The 15,185-nt window shown below is 42.9% G+C and overlaps 20 non-coding genes across 20 annotated transcripts; all 20 read right to left on the reverse strand.

Annotated features, from left to right (window-relative positions):
- Nucleotides 1-467: 467 nt before the first annotated feature.
- On the reverse strand, nt 468-538 carry trnag-gcc (transfer RNA glycine (anticodon GCC)). The gene has a single exon. It is a non-coding gene; the product is annotated as a tRNA-Gly (tRNA).
- Nucleotides 539-1,234: 696 nt separating this feature from the next.
- On the reverse strand, nt 1,235-1,305 carry trnag-gcc (transfer RNA glycine (anticodon GCC)). The gene has a single exon. It is a non-coding gene; the product is annotated as a tRNA-Gly (tRNA).
- A 696-nt stretch (nt 1,306-2,001) lies between these two features.
- Nucleotides 2,002-2,072, reverse strand: trnag-gcc (transfer RNA glycine (anticodon GCC)). The gene has a single exon. It is a non-coding gene; the product is annotated as a tRNA-Gly (tRNA).
- A 696-nt stretch (nt 2,073-2,768) lies between these two features.
- On the reverse strand, nt 2,769-2,839 carry trnag-gcc (transfer RNA glycine (anticodon GCC)). The gene has a single exon. It is a non-coding gene; the product is annotated as a tRNA-Gly (tRNA).
- A 695-nt stretch (nt 2,840-3,534) lies between these two features.
- On the reverse strand, nt 3,535-3,605 carry trnag-gcc (transfer RNA glycine (anticodon GCC)). The gene has a single exon. It is a non-coding gene; the product is annotated as a tRNA-Gly (tRNA).
- Nucleotides 3,606-4,300: 695 nt separating this feature from the next.
- Nucleotides 4,301-4,371, reverse strand: trnag-gcc (transfer RNA glycine (anticodon GCC)). Its single transcript has one exon. It is a non-coding gene; the product is annotated as a tRNA-Gly (tRNA).
- A 687-nt stretch (nt 4,372-5,058) lies between these two features.
- trnag-gcc (transfer RNA glycine (anticodon GCC)) lies at nt 5,059-5,129 on the reverse strand. Its single transcript has one exon. It is a non-coding gene; the product is annotated as a tRNA-Gly (tRNA).
- Nucleotides 5,130-5,825: 696 nt separating this feature from the next.
- On the reverse strand, nt 5,826-5,896 carry trnag-gcc (transfer RNA glycine (anticodon GCC)). The gene has a single exon. It is a non-coding gene; the product is annotated as a tRNA-Gly (tRNA).
- Nucleotides 5,897-6,592: 696 nt separating this feature from the next.
- On the reverse strand, nt 6,593-6,663 carry trnag-gcc (transfer RNA glycine (anticodon GCC)). Its single transcript has one exon. It is a non-coding gene; the product is annotated as a tRNA-Gly (tRNA).
- A 697-nt stretch (nt 6,664-7,360) lies between these two features.
- Nucleotides 7,361-7,431, reverse strand: trnag-gcc (transfer RNA glycine (anticodon GCC)). The gene has a single exon. It is a non-coding gene; the product is annotated as a tRNA-Gly (tRNA).
- Nucleotides 7,432-8,127: 696 nt separating this feature from the next.
- On the reverse strand, nt 8,128-8,198 carry trnag-gcc (transfer RNA glycine (anticodon GCC)). The gene has a single exon. It is a non-coding gene; the product is annotated as a tRNA-Gly (tRNA).
- A 696-nt stretch (nt 8,199-8,894) lies between these two features.
- trnag-gcc (transfer RNA glycine (anticodon GCC)) lies at nt 8,895-8,965 on the reverse strand. Its single transcript has one exon. It is a non-coding gene; the product is annotated as a tRNA-Gly (tRNA).
- Nucleotides 8,966-9,662: 697 nt separating this feature from the next.
- trnag-gcc (transfer RNA glycine (anticodon GCC)) lies at nt 9,663-9,733 on the reverse strand. The gene has a single exon. It is a non-coding gene; the product is annotated as a tRNA-Gly (tRNA).
- A 696-nt stretch (nt 9,734-10,429) lies between these two features.
- trnag-gcc (transfer RNA glycine (anticodon GCC)) lies at nt 10,430-10,500 on the reverse strand. The gene has a single exon. It is a non-coding gene; the product is annotated as a tRNA-Gly (tRNA).
- Nucleotides 10,501-11,196: 696 nt separating this feature from the next.
- On the reverse strand, nt 11,197-11,267 carry trnag-gcc (transfer RNA glycine (anticodon GCC)). Its single transcript has one exon. It is a non-coding gene; the product is annotated as a tRNA-Gly (tRNA).
- A 696-nt stretch (nt 11,268-11,963) lies between these two features.
- On the reverse strand, nt 11,964-12,034 carry trnag-gcc (transfer RNA glycine (anticodon GCC)). Its single transcript has one exon. It is a non-coding gene; the product is annotated as a tRNA-Gly (tRNA).
- A 696-nt stretch (nt 12,035-12,730) lies between these two features.
- trnag-gcc (transfer RNA glycine (anticodon GCC)) lies at nt 12,731-12,801 on the reverse strand. The gene has a single exon. It is a non-coding gene; the product is annotated as a tRNA-Gly (tRNA).
- Nucleotides 12,802-13,498: 697 nt separating this feature from the next.
- On the reverse strand, nt 13,499-13,569 carry trnag-gcc (transfer RNA glycine (anticodon GCC)). The gene has a single exon. It is a non-coding gene; the product is annotated as a tRNA-Gly (tRNA).
- Nucleotides 13,570-14,265: 696 nt separating this feature from the next.
- trnag-gcc (transfer RNA glycine (anticodon GCC)) lies at nt 14,266-14,336 on the reverse strand. Its single transcript has one exon. It is a non-coding gene; the product is annotated as a tRNA-Gly (tRNA).
- A 697-nt stretch (nt 14,337-15,033) lies between these two features.
- Nucleotides 15,034-15,104, reverse strand: trnag-gcc (transfer RNA glycine (anticodon GCC)). The gene has a single exon. It is a non-coding gene; the product is annotated as a tRNA-Gly (tRNA).
- Between the last annotated feature and the right edge of the window lie 81 nt (nt 15,105-15,185).

The raw sequence follows: 15,185 nt of genomic DNA on the forward strand, positions 1-15,185 counted from the left end.
CAGACTTCTCCCTGTCTTAGCTACTACTGCGTCAATATGTTTTGACCATGACAGTTTACAATCTAGGGTTACTCCAAGCAGTTTAGTCATCTCAACTTGCTCAATTTCCACGTGACTTATTACAAGATTTAGTTGAGCTTTAGGGTTTAGTGAGTGTTTTGTTCCAAATACAATGCTTTTAGTTTTATAAATATTTAGGGCTAACTTACTCCTTGCTACCCACTCTGAAACTAACTGCAGCTCTTTGTTGAGTGTTGCAGTCATTTCAGTCGCTGTAGTAGCTGACGTGTATAGTGTAGAGTCATCCGCATACACATGGCTTTACTCAAAGTCAGTGGCATGTCGTTAGTAAAAATGTACACAAGGTCCAAAAGGAATTTGGCTTCCGCTCTAGCCCTAAGACTCTTTTACAAGTAACAGTCACTGGCGAGGTCTGAAAACACTACCTGCCGCCCTAAAATGTAACATGCATTGGCCGGGAATCGAACCCGGGCCTCCCGCGTGGCAGGCGAGAATTCTACCACTGAACCACCAATGCTTAGATAGACTACTAAAAGGGGTTCCCGGCCTCAAACAATGCGAGTAGAGTGGAGTGACTAAAAACAGAAGAACACCATTGTCAAGGAACAAGGAATTTCTCAAACTCCGTTGTGCCCGATTTTCCGGTAACACAGTACTCATCAAACAGTATTCAAGGTGCTACAAAACTGTAGGACCTGCCTTGTTGATAGTGTTGTTAAGAAGGTAGAGCATCGCTTTATTATAGACAGACTTCTCCCTGTCTTAGCTACTACTGCGTCAATATGTTTTGACCATGACAGTTTACAATCTAGGGTTACTCCAAGCAGTTTAGTCATCTCAACTTGCTCAATTTCCACGTGACTTATTACAAGATTTAGTTGAGCTTTAGGGTTTAGTGAGTGTTTTGTTCCAAATACAATGTCTTTAGTTTTATAAATATTTAGGGCTAACTTACTCCTTGCTACCCACTCTGAAACTAACTGCAGCTCTTTGTTGAGTGTTGCAGTCATTTCAGTCGCTGTAGTAGCTGACGTGTATAGTGTAGAGTCATCCGCATACACATGGCTTTACTCAAAGTCAGTGGCATGTCGTTAGTAAAAATGTACACAAGGTCCAAAAGGAATTTGGCTTCCGCTCTAGCCCTAAGACTCTTTTACAAGTAACAGTCACTGGCGAGGTCTGAAAACACTACCTGCCGCCCTGAAATGGAACATGCATTGGCCGGGAATCGAACCCGGGCCTCCCGCGTGGCAGGCGAGAATTCTACCACTGAACCACCAATGCTTAGATAGACTACTAAAAGGGGTTCCCGGCCTCAAACAATGCGAGTAGAGTGGAGTGACTAAAAACAGAAGAACACCATTGTCAAGGAACAAGGAATTTCTCAAACTCCGTTGTGCCCGATTTTCCGGTAACACAGTACTCATCAAACAGTATTCAAGGTGCTACAAAACTGTAGGACCTGCCTTGTTGATAGTGTTGTTAAGAAGGTAGAGCATCGCTTTATTATAGACAGACTTCTCCCTGTCTTAGCTACTACTGCGTCAATATGTTTTGACCATGACAGTTTACAATCTAGGGTTACTCCAAGCAGTTTAGTCATCTCAACTTGCTCAATTTCCACGTGACTTATTACAAGATTTAGTTGAGCTTTAGGGTTTAGTGAGTGTTTTGTTCCAAATACAATGCTTTTAGTTTTATAAATATTTAGGGCTAACTTACTCCTTGCTACCCACTCTGAAACTAACTGCAGCTCTTTGTTGAGTGTTGCAGTCATTTCAGTCGCTGTAGTAGCTGACGTGTATAGTGTAGAGTCATCCGCATACACATGGCTTTACTCAAAGTCAGTGGCATGTCGTTAGTAAAAATGTACACAAGGTCCAAAAGGAATTTGGCTTCCGCTCTAGCCCTAAGACTCTTTTACAAGTAACAGTCACTGGCGAGGTCTGAAAACACTACCTGCCGCCCTAAAATGTAACATGCATTGGCCGGGAATCGAACCCGGGCCTCCCGCGTGGCAGGCGAGAATTCTACCACTGAACCACCAATGCTTAGATAGACTACTAAAAGGGGTTCCCGGCCTCAAACAATGCGAGTAGAGTGGAGTGACTAAAAACAGAAGAACACCATTGTCAAGGAACAAGGAATTTCTCAAACTCCGTTGTGCCCGATTTTCCGGTAACACAGTACTCATCAAACAGTATTCAAGGTGCTACAAAACTGTAGGACCTGCCTTGTTGATAGTGTTGTTAAGAAGGTAGAGCATCGCTTTATTATAGACAGACTTCTCCCTGTCTTAGCTACTACTGCGTCAATATGTTTTGACCATGACAGTTTACAATCTAGGGTTACTCCAAGCAGTTTAGTCATCTCAACTTGCTCAATTTCCACGTGACTTATTACAAGATTTAGTTGAGCTTTAGGGTTTAGTGAGTGTTTTGTTCCAAATACAATGTCTTTTAGTTTTATAAATATTTAGGCTAACTTACTCCTTGCTACCCACTCTGAAACTAACTGCAGCTCTTTGTTGAGTGTTGCAGTCATTTCAGTCGCTGTAGTAGCTGACGTGTATAGTGTAGAGTCATCCGCATACACATGGCTTTACTCAAAGTCAGTGGCATGTCGTTAGTAAAAATGTACACAAGGTCCAAAAGGAATTTGGCTTCCGCTCTAGCCCTAAGACTCTTTTACAAGTAACAGTCACTGGCGAGGTCTGAAAACACTACCTGCCGCCCTAAAATGTAACATGCATTGGCCGGGAATCGAACCCGGGCCTCCCGCGTGGCAGGCGAGAATTCTACCACTGAACCACCAATGCTTAGATAGACTACTAAAAGGGGTTCCCGGCCTCAAACAATGCGAGTAGAGTGGAGTGACTAAAAACAGAAGAACACCATTGTCAAGGAACAAGGAATTTCTCAAACTCCGTTGTGCCCGATTTTCCGGTAACACAGTACTCATCAAACAGTATTCAAGGTGCTACAAAACTGTAGGACCTGCCTTGTTGATAGTGTTGTTAAGAAGGTAGAGCATCGCTTTATTATAGACAGACTTCTCCCTGTCTTAGCTACTACTGCGTCAATATGTTTTGACCATGACAGTTTACAATCTAGGGTTACTCCAAGCAGTTTAGTCATCTCAACTTGCTCAATTTCCACGTGACTTATTACAAGATTTAGTTGAGCTTTAGGGTTTAGTGAGTGTTTTGTTCCAAATACAATGTCTTTAGTTTTATAAATATTTAGGGCTAACTTACTCCTTGCTACCCACTCTGAAACTAACTGCAGCTCTTTGTTGAGTGTTGCAGTCATTTCAGTCGCTGTAGTAGCTGACGTGTATAGTGTAGAGTCATCCGCATACACATGGCTTTACTCAAAGTCAGTGGCATGTCGTTAGTAAAAATGTACACAAGGTCCAAAAGGAATTTGGCTTCCGCTCTAGCCCTAAGACTCTTTACAAGTAACAGTCACTGGCGAGGTCTGAAAACACTACCTGCCGCCCTGAAATGGAACATGCATTGGCCGGGAATCGAACCCGGGCCTCCCGCGTGGCAGGCGAGAATTCTACCACTGAACCACCAATGCTTAGATAGACTACTAAAAGGGGTTCCCGGCCTCAAACAATGCGAGTAGAGTGGAGTGACTAAAAACAGAAGAACACCATTGTCAAGGAACAAGGAATTTCTCAAACTCCGTTGTGCCCGATTTTCCGGTAACACAGTACTCATCAAACAGTATTCAAGGTGCTACAAAACTGTAGGACCTGCCTTGTTGATAGTGTTGTTAAGAAGGTAGAGCATCGCTTTATTATAGACAGACTTCTCCCTGTCTTAGCTACTACTGCGTCAATATGTTTTGACCATGACAGTTTACAATCTAGGGTTACTCCAAGCAGTTTAGTCATCTCAACTTGCTCAATTTCCACGTGACTTATTACAAGATTTAGTTGAGCTTTAGGGTTTAGTGAGTGTTTTGTTCCAAATACAATGTTTTAGTTTTATAAATATTTAGGGCTAACTTACTCCTTGCTACCCACTCTGAAACTAACTGCAGCTCTTTGTTGAGTGTTGCAGTCATTTCAGTCGCTGTAGTAGCTGACGTGTATAGTGTAAAGTCATCCGCATACACATGGCTTTACTCAAAGTCAGTGGCATGTCGTTAGTAAAAATGTACACAAGGTCCAAAAGGAATTTGGCTTCCGCTCTAGCCCTAAGACTCTTTTACAAGTAACAGTCACTGGCGAGGTCTGAAAACACTACCTGCCGCCCTGAAATGGAACATGCATTGGCCGGGAATCGAACCCGGGCCTCCCGCGTGGCAGGCGAGAATTCTACCACTGAACCACCAATGCTTAGATAGACTACTAAAAGGGGTTCCCGGCCTCAAACAATGCGAGTAGAGTGGAGTGACTAAAAACAGAAGAACACCATTGTCAAGGAACAAGGAATTTCTCAAACTCCGTTGTGCCCGATTTTCCGGTAACACAGTACTCATCAAACAGTATTCAAGGTGCTACAAAACTGTAGGACCTGCCTTGTTGATAGTGTTGTTAAGAAGGTAGAGCATCGCTTTATTATAGACAGACTTCTCCCTGTCTTAGCTACTACTGCGTCAATATGTTTTGACCATGACAGTTTACAATCTAGGGTTACTCCAAGCAGTTTAGTCATCTCAACTTGCTCAATTTCCACCTGACCAAGATTTAGTTGAGCTTTAGGGTTTAGTTGTTTTGTTCCAAATACAATGCTTTTAGTTTTATAAATATTTAGGGCTAACTTACTCCTTGCTACCCACTCTGAAACTAACTGCAGCTCTTTGTTGAGTGTTGCAGTCATTTCAGTCGCTGTAGTAGCTGACGTGTATAGTGTAGAGTCATCCGCATACACATGGCTTTACTCAAAGTCAGTGGCATGTCGTTAGTAAAAATGTACACAAGGTCCAAAAGGAATTTGGCTTCCGCTCTAGCCCTAAGACTCTTTTACAAGTAACAGTCACTGGCGAGGTCTGAAAACACTACCTGCCGCCCTGAAATGTAACATGCATTGGCCGGGAATCGAACCCGGGCCTCCCGCGTGGCAGGCGAGAATTCTACCACTGAACCACCAATGCTTAGATAGACTACTAAAAGGGGTTCCCGGCCTCAAACAATGCGAGTAGAGTGGAGTGACTAAAAACAGAAGAACACCATTGTCAAGGAACAAGGAATTTCTCAAACTCCGTTGTGCCCGATTTTCCGGTAACACAGTACTCATCAAACAGTATTCAAGGTGCTACAAAACTGTAGGACCTGCCTTGTTGATAGTGTTGTTAAGAAGGTAGAGCATCGCTTTATTATAGACAGACTTCTCCCTGTCTTAGCTACTACTGCGTCAATATGTTTTGACCATGACAGTTTACAATCTAGGGTTACTCCAAGCAGTTTAGTCATCTCAACTTGCTCAATTTCCACGTGACTTATTACAAGATTTAGTTGAGCTTTAGGGTTTAGTGAGTGTTTTGTTCCAAATACAATGCTTTTAGTTTTATAAATATTTAGGGCTAACTTACTCCTTGCTACCCACTCTGAAACTAACTGCAGCTCTTTGTTGAGTGTTGCAGTCATTTCAGTCGCTGTAGTAGCTGACGTGTATAGTGTAGAGTCATCCGCATACACATGGCTTTACTCAAAGTCAGTGGCATGTCGTTAGTAAAAATGTACACAAGGTCCAAAAGGAATTTGGCTTCCGCTCTAGCCCTAAGACTCTTTTACAAGTAACAGTCACTGGCGAGGTCTGAAAACACTACCTGCCGCCCTAAAATGTAACATGCATTGGCCGGGAATCGAACCCGGGCCTCCCGCGTGGCAGGCGAGAATTCTACCACTGAACCACCAATGCTTAGATAGACTACTAAAAGGGGTTCCCGGCCTCAAACAATGCGAGTAGAGTGGAGTGACTAAAAACAGAAGAACACCATTGTCAAGGAACAAGGAATTTCTCAAACTCCGTTGTGCCCGATTTTCCGGTAACACAGTACTCATCAAACAGTATTCAAGGTGCTACAAAACTGTAGGACCTGCCTTGTTGATAGTGTTGTTAAGAAGGTAGAGCATCGCTTTATTATAGACAGACTTCTCCCTGTCTTAGCTACTACTGCGTCAATATGTTTTGACCATGACAGTTTACAATCTAGGGTTACTCCAAGCAGTTTAGTCATCTCAACTTGCTCAATTTCCACGTGACTTATTACAAGATTTAGTTGAGCTTTAGGGTTTAGTGAGTGTTTTGTTCCAAATACAATGCTTTTAGTTTTATAAATATTTAGGGCTAACTTACTCCTTGCTACCCACTCTGAAACTAACTGCAGCTCTTTGTTGAGTGTTGCAGTCATTTCAGTCGCTGTAGTAGCTGACGTGTATAGTGTAGAGTCATCCGCATACACATGGCTTTACTCAAAGTCAGTGGCATGTCGTTAGTAAAAATGTACACAAGGTCCAAAAGGAATTTGGCTTCCGCTCTAGCCCTAAGACTCTTTTACAAGTAACAGTCACTGGCGAGGTCTGAAAACACTACCTGCCGCCCTAAAATGGAACATGCATTGGCCGGGAATCGAACCCGGGCCTCCCGCGTGGCAGGCGAGAATTCTACCACTGAACCACCAATGCTTAGATAAGAATACTAAAAGGGGTTCCCGGCCTCAAACAATGCGAGTAGAGTGGAGTGACTAAAAACAGAAGAACACCATTGTCAAGGAACAAGGAATTTCTCAAACTCCGTTGTGCCCGATTTTCCGGTAACACAGTACTCATCAAACAGTATTCAAGGTGCTACAAAACTGTAGGACCTGCCTTGTTGATAGTGTTGTTAAGAAGGTAGAGCATCGCTTTATTATAGACAGACTTCTCCCTGTCTTAGCTACTACTGCGTCAATATGTTTTGACCATGACAGTTTACAATCTAGGGTTACTCCAAGCAGTTTAGTCATCTCAACTTGCTCAATTTCCACGTGACTTATTACAAGATTTTGTTGAGCTTTAGGGTTTAGTGAGTGTTTTGTTCCAAATACAATGCTTTTAGTTTTATAAATATTTAGGGCTAACTTACTCCTTGCTACCCACTCTGAAACTAACTGCAGCTCTTTGTTGAGTGTTGCAGTCATTTCAGTCGCTGTAGTAGCTGACGTGTATAGTGTAGAGTCATCCGCATACACATGGCTTTACTCAAAGTCAGTGGCATGTCGTTAGTAAAAATGTACACAAGGTCCAAAAGGAATTTGGCTTCCGCTCTAGCCCTAAGACTCTTTTACAAGTAACAGTCACTGGCGAGGTCTGAAAACACTACCTGCCGCCCTAAAATGTAACATGCATTGGCCGGGAATCGAACCCGGGCCTCCCGCGTGGCAGGCGAGAATTCTACCACTGAACCACCAATGCTTAGATAGACTACTAAAAGGGGTTCCCGGCCTCAAACAATGCGAGTAGAGTGGAGTGACTAAAAACAGAAGAACACCATTGTCAAGGAACAAGGAATTTCTCAAACTCCGTTGTGCCCGATTTTCCGGTAACACAGTACTCATCAAACAGTATTCAAGGTGCTACAAAACTGTAGGACCTGCCTTGTTGATAGTGTTGTTAAGAAGGTAGAGCATCGCTTTATTATAGACAGACTTCTCCCTGTCTTAGCTACTACTGCGTCAATATGTTTTGACCATGACAGTTTACAATCTAGGGTTACTCCAAGCAGTTTAGTCATCTCAACTTGCTCAATTTCCACGTGACTTATTACAAGATTTAGTTGAGCTTTAGGGTTTAGTGAGTGTTTTGTTCCAAATACAATGCTTTTAGTTTTATAAATATTTAGGGCTAACTTACTCCTTGCTACCCACTCTGAAACTAACTGCAGCTCTTTGTTGAGTGTTGCAGTCATTTCAGTCGCTGTAGTAGCTGACGTGTATAGTGTAGAGTCATCCGCATACACATGGCTTTACTCAAAGTCAGTGGCATGTCGTTAGTAAAAATGTACACAAGGTCCAAAAGGAATTTGGCTTCCGCTCTAGCCCTAAGACTCTTTTACAAGTAACAGTCACTGGCGAGGTCTGAAAACACTACCTGCCGCCCTAAAATGTAACATGCATTGGCCGGGAATCGAACCCGGGCCTCCCGCGTGGCAGGCGAGAATTCTACCACTGAACCACCAATGCTTAGATAGACTACTAAAAGGGGTTCCCGGCCTCAAACAATGCGAGTAGAGTGGAGTGACTAAAAACAGAAGAACACCATTGTCAAGGAACAAGGAATTTCTCAAACTCCGTTGTGCCCGATTTTCCGGTAACACAGTACTCATCAAACAGTATTCAAGGTGCTACAAAACTGTAGGACCTGCCTTGTTGATAGTGTTGTTAAGAAGGTAGAGCATCGCTTTATTATAGACAGACTTCTCCCTGTCTTAGCTACTACTGCGTCAATATGTTTTGACCATGACAGTTTACAATCTAGGGTTACTCCAAGCAGTTTAGTCATCTCAACTTGCTCAATTTCCACGTGACTTATTACAAGATTTAGTTGAGCTTTAGGGTTTAGTGAGTGTTTTGTTCCAAATACAATGTCTTTAGTTTTATAAATATTTAGGGCTAACTTACTCCTTGCTACCCACTCTGAAACTAACTGCAGCTCTTTGTTGAGTGTTGCAGTCATTTCAGTCGCTGTAGTAGCTGACGTGTATAGTGTAGAGTCATCCGCATACACATGGCTTTACTCAAAGTCAGTGGCATGTCGTTAGTAAAAATGTACACAAGGTCCAAAAGGAATTTGGCTTCCGCTCTAGCCCTAAGACTCTTTTACAAGTAACAGTCACTGGCGAGGTCTGAAAACACTACCTGCCGCCCTAAAATGGAACATGCATTGGCCGGGAATCGAACCCGGGCCTCCCGCGTGGCAGGCGAGAATTCTACCACTGAACCACCAATGCTTAGATAAGAATACTAAAAGGGGTTCCCGGCCTCAAACAATGCGAGTAGAGTGGAGTGACTAAAAACAGAAGAACACCATTGTCAAGGAACAAGGAATTTCTCAAACTCCGTTGTGCCCGATTTTCCGGTAACACAGTACTCATCAAACAGTATTCAAGGTGCTACAAAACTGTAGGACCTGCCTTGTTGATAGTGTTGTTAAGAAGGTAGAGCATCGCTTTATTATAGACAGACTTCTCCCTGTCTTAGCTACTACTGCGTCAATATGTTTTGACCATGACAGTTTACAATCTAGGGTTACTCCAAGCAGTTTAGTCATCTCAACTTGCTCAATTTCCACGTGACTTATTACAAGATTTAGTTGAGCTTTAGGGTTTAGTGAGTGTTTTGTTCCAAATACAATGCTTTTAGTTTTATAAATATTTAGGGCTAACTTACTCCTTGCTACCCACTCTGAAACTAACTGCAGCTCTTTGTTGAGTGTTGCAGTCATTTCAGTCGCTGTAGTAGCTGACGTGTATAGTGTAGAGTCATCCGCATACACATGGCTTTACTCAAAGTCAGTGGCATGTCGTTAGTAAAAATGTACACAAGGTCCAAAAGGAATTTGGCTTCCGCTCTAGCCCTAAGACTCTTTTACAAGTAACAGTCACTGGCGAGGTCTGAAAACACTACCTGCCGCCCTAAAATGTAACATGCATTGGCCGGGAATCGAACCCGGGCCTCCCGCGTGGCAGGCGAGAATTCTACCACTGAACCACCAATGCTTAGATAGACTACTAAAAGGGGTTCCCGGCCTCAAACAATGCGAGTAGAGTGGAGTGACTAAAAACAGAAGAACACCATTGTCAAGGAACAAGGAATTTCTCAAACTCCGTTGTGCCCGATTTTCCGGTAACACAGTACTCATCAAACAGTATTCAAGGTGCTACAAAACTGTAGGACCTGCCTTGTTGATAGTGTTGTTAAGAAGGTAGAGCATCGCTTTATTATAGACAGACTTCTCCCTGTCTTAGCTACTACTGCGTCAATATGTTTTGACCATGACAGTTTACAATCTAGGGTTACTCCAAGCAGTTTAGTCATCTCAACTTGCTCAATTTCCACGTGACTTATTACAAGATTTTGTTGAGCTTTAGGGTTTAGTGAGTGTTTTGTTCCAAATACAATGCTTTTAGTTTTATAAATATTTAGGGCTAACTTACTCCTTGCTACCCACTCTGAAACTAACTGCAGCTCTTTGTTGAGTGTTGCAGTCATTTCAGTCGCTGTAGTAGCTGACGTGTATAGTGTAGAGTCATCCGCATACACATGGCTTTACTCAAAGTCAGTGGCATGTCGTTAGTAAAAATGTACACAAGGTCCAAAAGGAATTTGGCTTCCGCTCTAGCCCTAAGACTCTTTTACAAGTAACAGTCACTGGCGAGGTCTGAAAACACTACCTGCCGCCCTAAAATGTAACATGCATTGGCCGGGAATCGAACCCGGGCCTCCCGCGTGGCAGGCGAGAATTCTACCACTGAACCACCAATGCTTAGATAGACTACTAAAAGGGGTTCCCGGCCTCAAACAATGCGAGTAGAGTGGAGTGACTAAAAACAGAAGAACACCATTGTCAAGGAACAAGGAATTTCTCAAACTCCGTTGTGCCCGATTTTCCGGTAACACAGTACTCATCAAACAGTATTCAAGGTGCTACAAAACTGTAGGACCTGCCTTGTTGATAGTGTTGTTAAGAAGGTAGAGCATCGCTTTATTATAGACAGACTTCTCCCTGTCTTAGCTACTACTGCGTCAATATGTTTTGACCATGACAGTTTACAATCTAGGGTTACTCCAAGCAGTTTAGTCATCTCAACTTGCTCAATTTCCACGTGACTTATTACAAGATTTAGTTGAGCTTTAGGGTTTAGTGAGTGTTTTGTTCCAAATACAATGCTTTTAGTTTTATAAATATTTAGGGCTAACTTACTCCTTGCTACCCACTCTGAAACTAACTGCAGCTCTTTGTTGAGTGTTGCAGTCATTTCAGTCGCTGTAGTAGCTGACGTGTATAGTGTAGAGTCATCCGCATACACATGGCTTTACTCAAAGTCAGTGGCATGTCGTTAGTAAAAATGTACACAAGGTCCAAAAGGAATTTGGCTTCCGCTCTAGCCCTAAGACTCTTTTACAAGTAACAGTCACTGGCGAGGTCTGAAAACACTACCTGCCGCCCTAAAATGTAACATGCATTGGCCGGGAATCGAACCCGGGCCTCCCGCGTGGCAGGCAAGAATTCTACCACTGAACCACCAATGCTTAGATAGACTACTAAAAGGGGTTCCCGGCCTCAAACAATGCGAGTAGAGTGGAGTGACTAAAAACAGAAGAACACCATTGTCAAGGAACAAGGAATTTCTCAAACTCCGTTGTGCCCGATTTTCCGGTAACACAGTACTCATCAAACAGTATTCAAGGTGCTACAAAACTGTAGGACCTGCCTTGTTGATAGTGTTGTTAAGAAGGTAGAGCATCGCTTTATTATAGACAGACTTCTCCCTGTCTTAGCTACTACTGCGTCAATATGTTTTGACTATGACAGTTTACAATCTAGGGTTACTCCAAGCAGTTTAGTCATCTCAACTTGCTCAATTTCCACGTGACTTATTACAAGATTTAGTTGAGCTTTAGGGTTTAGTGAGTGTTTTGTTCCAAATACAATGCTTTTAGTTTTATAAATATTTAGGGCTAACTTACTCCTTGCTACCCACTCTGAAACTAACTGCAGCTCTTTGTTGAGTGTTGCAGTCATTTCAGTCGCTGTAGTAGCTGACGTGTATAGTGTAGAGTCATCCGCATACACATGGCTTTACTCAAAGTCAGTGGCATGTCGTTAGTAAAAATGTACACAAGGTCCAAAAGGAATTTGGCTTCCGCTCTAGCCCTAAGACTCTTTTACAAGTAACAGTCACTGGCGAGGTCTGAAAACACTACCTGCCGCCCTAAAATGTAACATGCATTGGCCGGGAATCGAACCCGGGACTCCCGCGTGGCAGGCGAGAATTCTACCACTGAACCACCAATGCTTAGATAGACTACTAAAAGGGGTTCCCGGCCTCAAACAATGCGAGTAGAGTGGAGTGACTAAAAACAGAAGAACACCATTGTCAAGGAACAAGGAATTTCTCAAACTCCGTTGTGCCCGATTTTCCGGTAACACAGTACTCATCAAACAGTATTCAAGGTGCTACAAAACTGTAGGACCTGCCTTGTTGATAGTGTTGTTAAGAAGGTAGAGCATCGCTTTATTATAGACAGACTTCTCCCTGTCTTAGCTACTACTGCGTCAATATGTTTTGACCATGACAGTTTACAATCTAGGGTTACTCCAAGCAGTTTAGTCATCTCAACTTGCTCAATTTCCACGTGACTTATTACAAGATTTTGTTGAGCTTTAGGGTTTAGTGAGTGTTTTGTTCCAAATACAATGCTTTTAGTTTTATAAATATTTAGGGCTAACTTACTCCTTGCTACCCACTCTGAAACTAACTGCAGCTCTTTGTTGAGTGTTGCAGTCATTTCAGTCGCTGTAGTAGCTGACGTGTATAGTGTAGAGTCATCCGCATACACATGGCTTTACTCAAAGTCAGTGGCATGTCGTTAGTAAAAATGTACACAAGGTCCAAAAGGAATTTGGCTTCCGCTCTAGCCCTAAGACTCTTTTACAAGTAACAGTCACTGGCGAGGTCTGAAAACACTACCTGCCGCCCTAAAATGTAACATGCATTGGCCGGGAATCGAACCCGGGCCTCCCGCGTGGCAGGCGAGAATTCTACCACTGAACCACCAATGCTTAGATAAGAATACTAAAAGGGGTTCCCGGCCTCAAACAATGCGAGTAGAGTGGAGTGACTAAAAACAGAAGAACACCATTGTCAAGGAACAAGGAATTTCTCAAACTCCGTTGTGCCCGATTTTCCGGTAACACAGTACTCATCAAACAATATTCAAGGTGCTACAAAACTGTAGGACCTGCCTTGTTGATAGTGTTGTTAAGAAGGTAGAGCATCGCTTTATTATAGACAGACTTCTCCCTGTCTTAGCTACTACTGCGTCAATATGTTTTGACCATGACAGTTTACAATCTAGGGTTACTCCAAGCAGTTTAGTCATCTCAACTTGCTCAATTTCCACGTGACTTATTACAAGATTTAGTTGAGCTTTAGGGTTTAGTGAGTGTTTTGTTCCAAATACAATGCTTTTAGTTTTATAAATATTTAGGGCTAACTTACTCCTTGCTACCCACTCTGAAACTAACTGCAGCTCTTTGTTGAGTGTTGCAGTCATTTCAGTCGCTGTAGTAGCTGACGTGTATAGTGTAGAGTCATCCGCATACACATGGCTTTACTCAAAGTCAGTGGCATGTCGTTAGTAAAAATGTACACAAGGTCCAAAAGGAATTTGGCTTCCGCTCTAGCCCTAAGACTCTTTTACAAGTAACAGTCACTGGCGAGGTCTGAAAACACTACCTGCCGCCCTAAAATGTAACATGCATTGGCCGGGAATCGAACCCGGGCCTCCCGCGTGGCAGGCGAGAATTCTACCACTGAACCACCAATGCTTAGATAGACTACTAAAAGGGGTTCCCGGCCTCAAACAATGCGAGTAGAGTGGAGTGACTAAAAACAGAAGAACACCATTGTCAAGGAACAAGGAATTTCTCAAACTCCGTTGTGCCCGATTTTCCGGTAACACAGTACTCATCAAACAGTATTCAAGGTGCTACAAAACTGTAGGACCTGCCTTGTTGATAGTGTTGTTAAGAAGGTAGAGCATCGCTTTATTATAGACAGACTTCTCCCTGTCTTAGCTACTACTGCGTCAATATGTTTTGACCATGACAGTTTACAATCTAGGGTTACTCCAAGCAGTTTAGTCATCTCAACTTGCTCAATTTCCACGTGACTTATTACAAGATTTAGTTGAGCTTTAGGGTTTAGTGAGTGTTTTGTTCCAAATACAATGCTTTTAGTTTTATAAATATTTAGGGCTAACTTACTCCTTGCTACCCACTCTGAAACTAACTGCAGCTCTTTGTTGAGTGTTGCAGTCATTTCAGTCGCTGTAGTAGCTGACGTGTATAGTGTAGAGTCATCCGCATACACATGGCTTTACTCAAAGTCAGTGGCATGTCGTTAGTAAAAATGTACACAAGGTCCAAAAGGAATTTGGCTTCCGCTCTAGCCCTAAGACTCTTTTACAAGTAACAGTCACTGGCGAGGTCTGAAAACACTACCTGCCGCCCTAAAATGGAACATGCATTGGCCGGGAATCGAACCCGGGCCTCCCGCGTGGCAGGCGAGAATTCTACCACTGAACCACCAATGCTTAGATAAGAATACTAAAAGGGGTTCCCGGCCTCAAACAATGCGAGTAGAGTGGAGTGACTAAAAACAGAAGAACACCATTGTCAAGGAACAAGGAATTTCTCAAACTCCGTTGTGCCCGATTTTCCGGTAACACAGTACTCATCAAACAGTATTCAAGGTGCTACAAAACTGTAGGACCTGCCTTGTTGATAGTGTTGTTAAGAAGGTAGAGCATCGCTTTATTATAGACAGACTTCTCCCTGTCTTAGCTACTACTGCGTCAATATGTTTTGACCATGACAGTTTACAATCTAGGGTTACTCCAAGCAGTTTAGTCATCTCAACTTGCTCAATTTCCACGTGACTTATTACAAGATTTAGTTGAGCTTTAGGGTTTAGTGAGTGTTTTGTTCCAAATACAATGTCTTTAGTTTTATAAATATTTAGGGCTAACTTACTCCTTGCTACCCACTCTGAAACTAACTGCAGCTCTTTGTTGAGTGTTGCAGTCATTTCAGTCGCTGTAGTAGCTGACGTGTATAGTGTAGAGTCATCCGCATACACATGGCTTTACTCAAAGTCAGTGGCATGTCGTTAGTAAAAATGTACACAAGGTCCAAAAGGAATTTGGCTTCCGCTCTAGCCCTAAGACTCCTTTACAAGTAACAGTCACTGGCGAGGTCTGAAAACACTACCTGCCGCCCTAAAATGGAACATGCATTGGCCGGGAATCGAACCCGGGCCTCCCGCGTGGCAGGCGAGAATTCTACCACTGAACCACCAATGCTTAGATAGACTACTAAAAGGGGTTCCCGGCCTCAAACAATGCGAGTAGAGTGGAGTGACTAAAAACAGAAGAACACCATTG

The sequence above is a fragment of the Oncorhynchus nerka genome, linkage group LG9a (genome assembly GCF_034236695.1).
Source record: "Oncorhynchus nerka isolate Pitt River linkage group LG9a, Oner_Uvic_2.0, whole genome shotgun sequence".
In the NCBI taxonomy this organism is placed as follows: Eukaryota; Metazoa; Chordata; class Actinopteri; order Salmoniformes; family Salmonidae; genus Oncorhynchus; species Oncorhynchus nerka.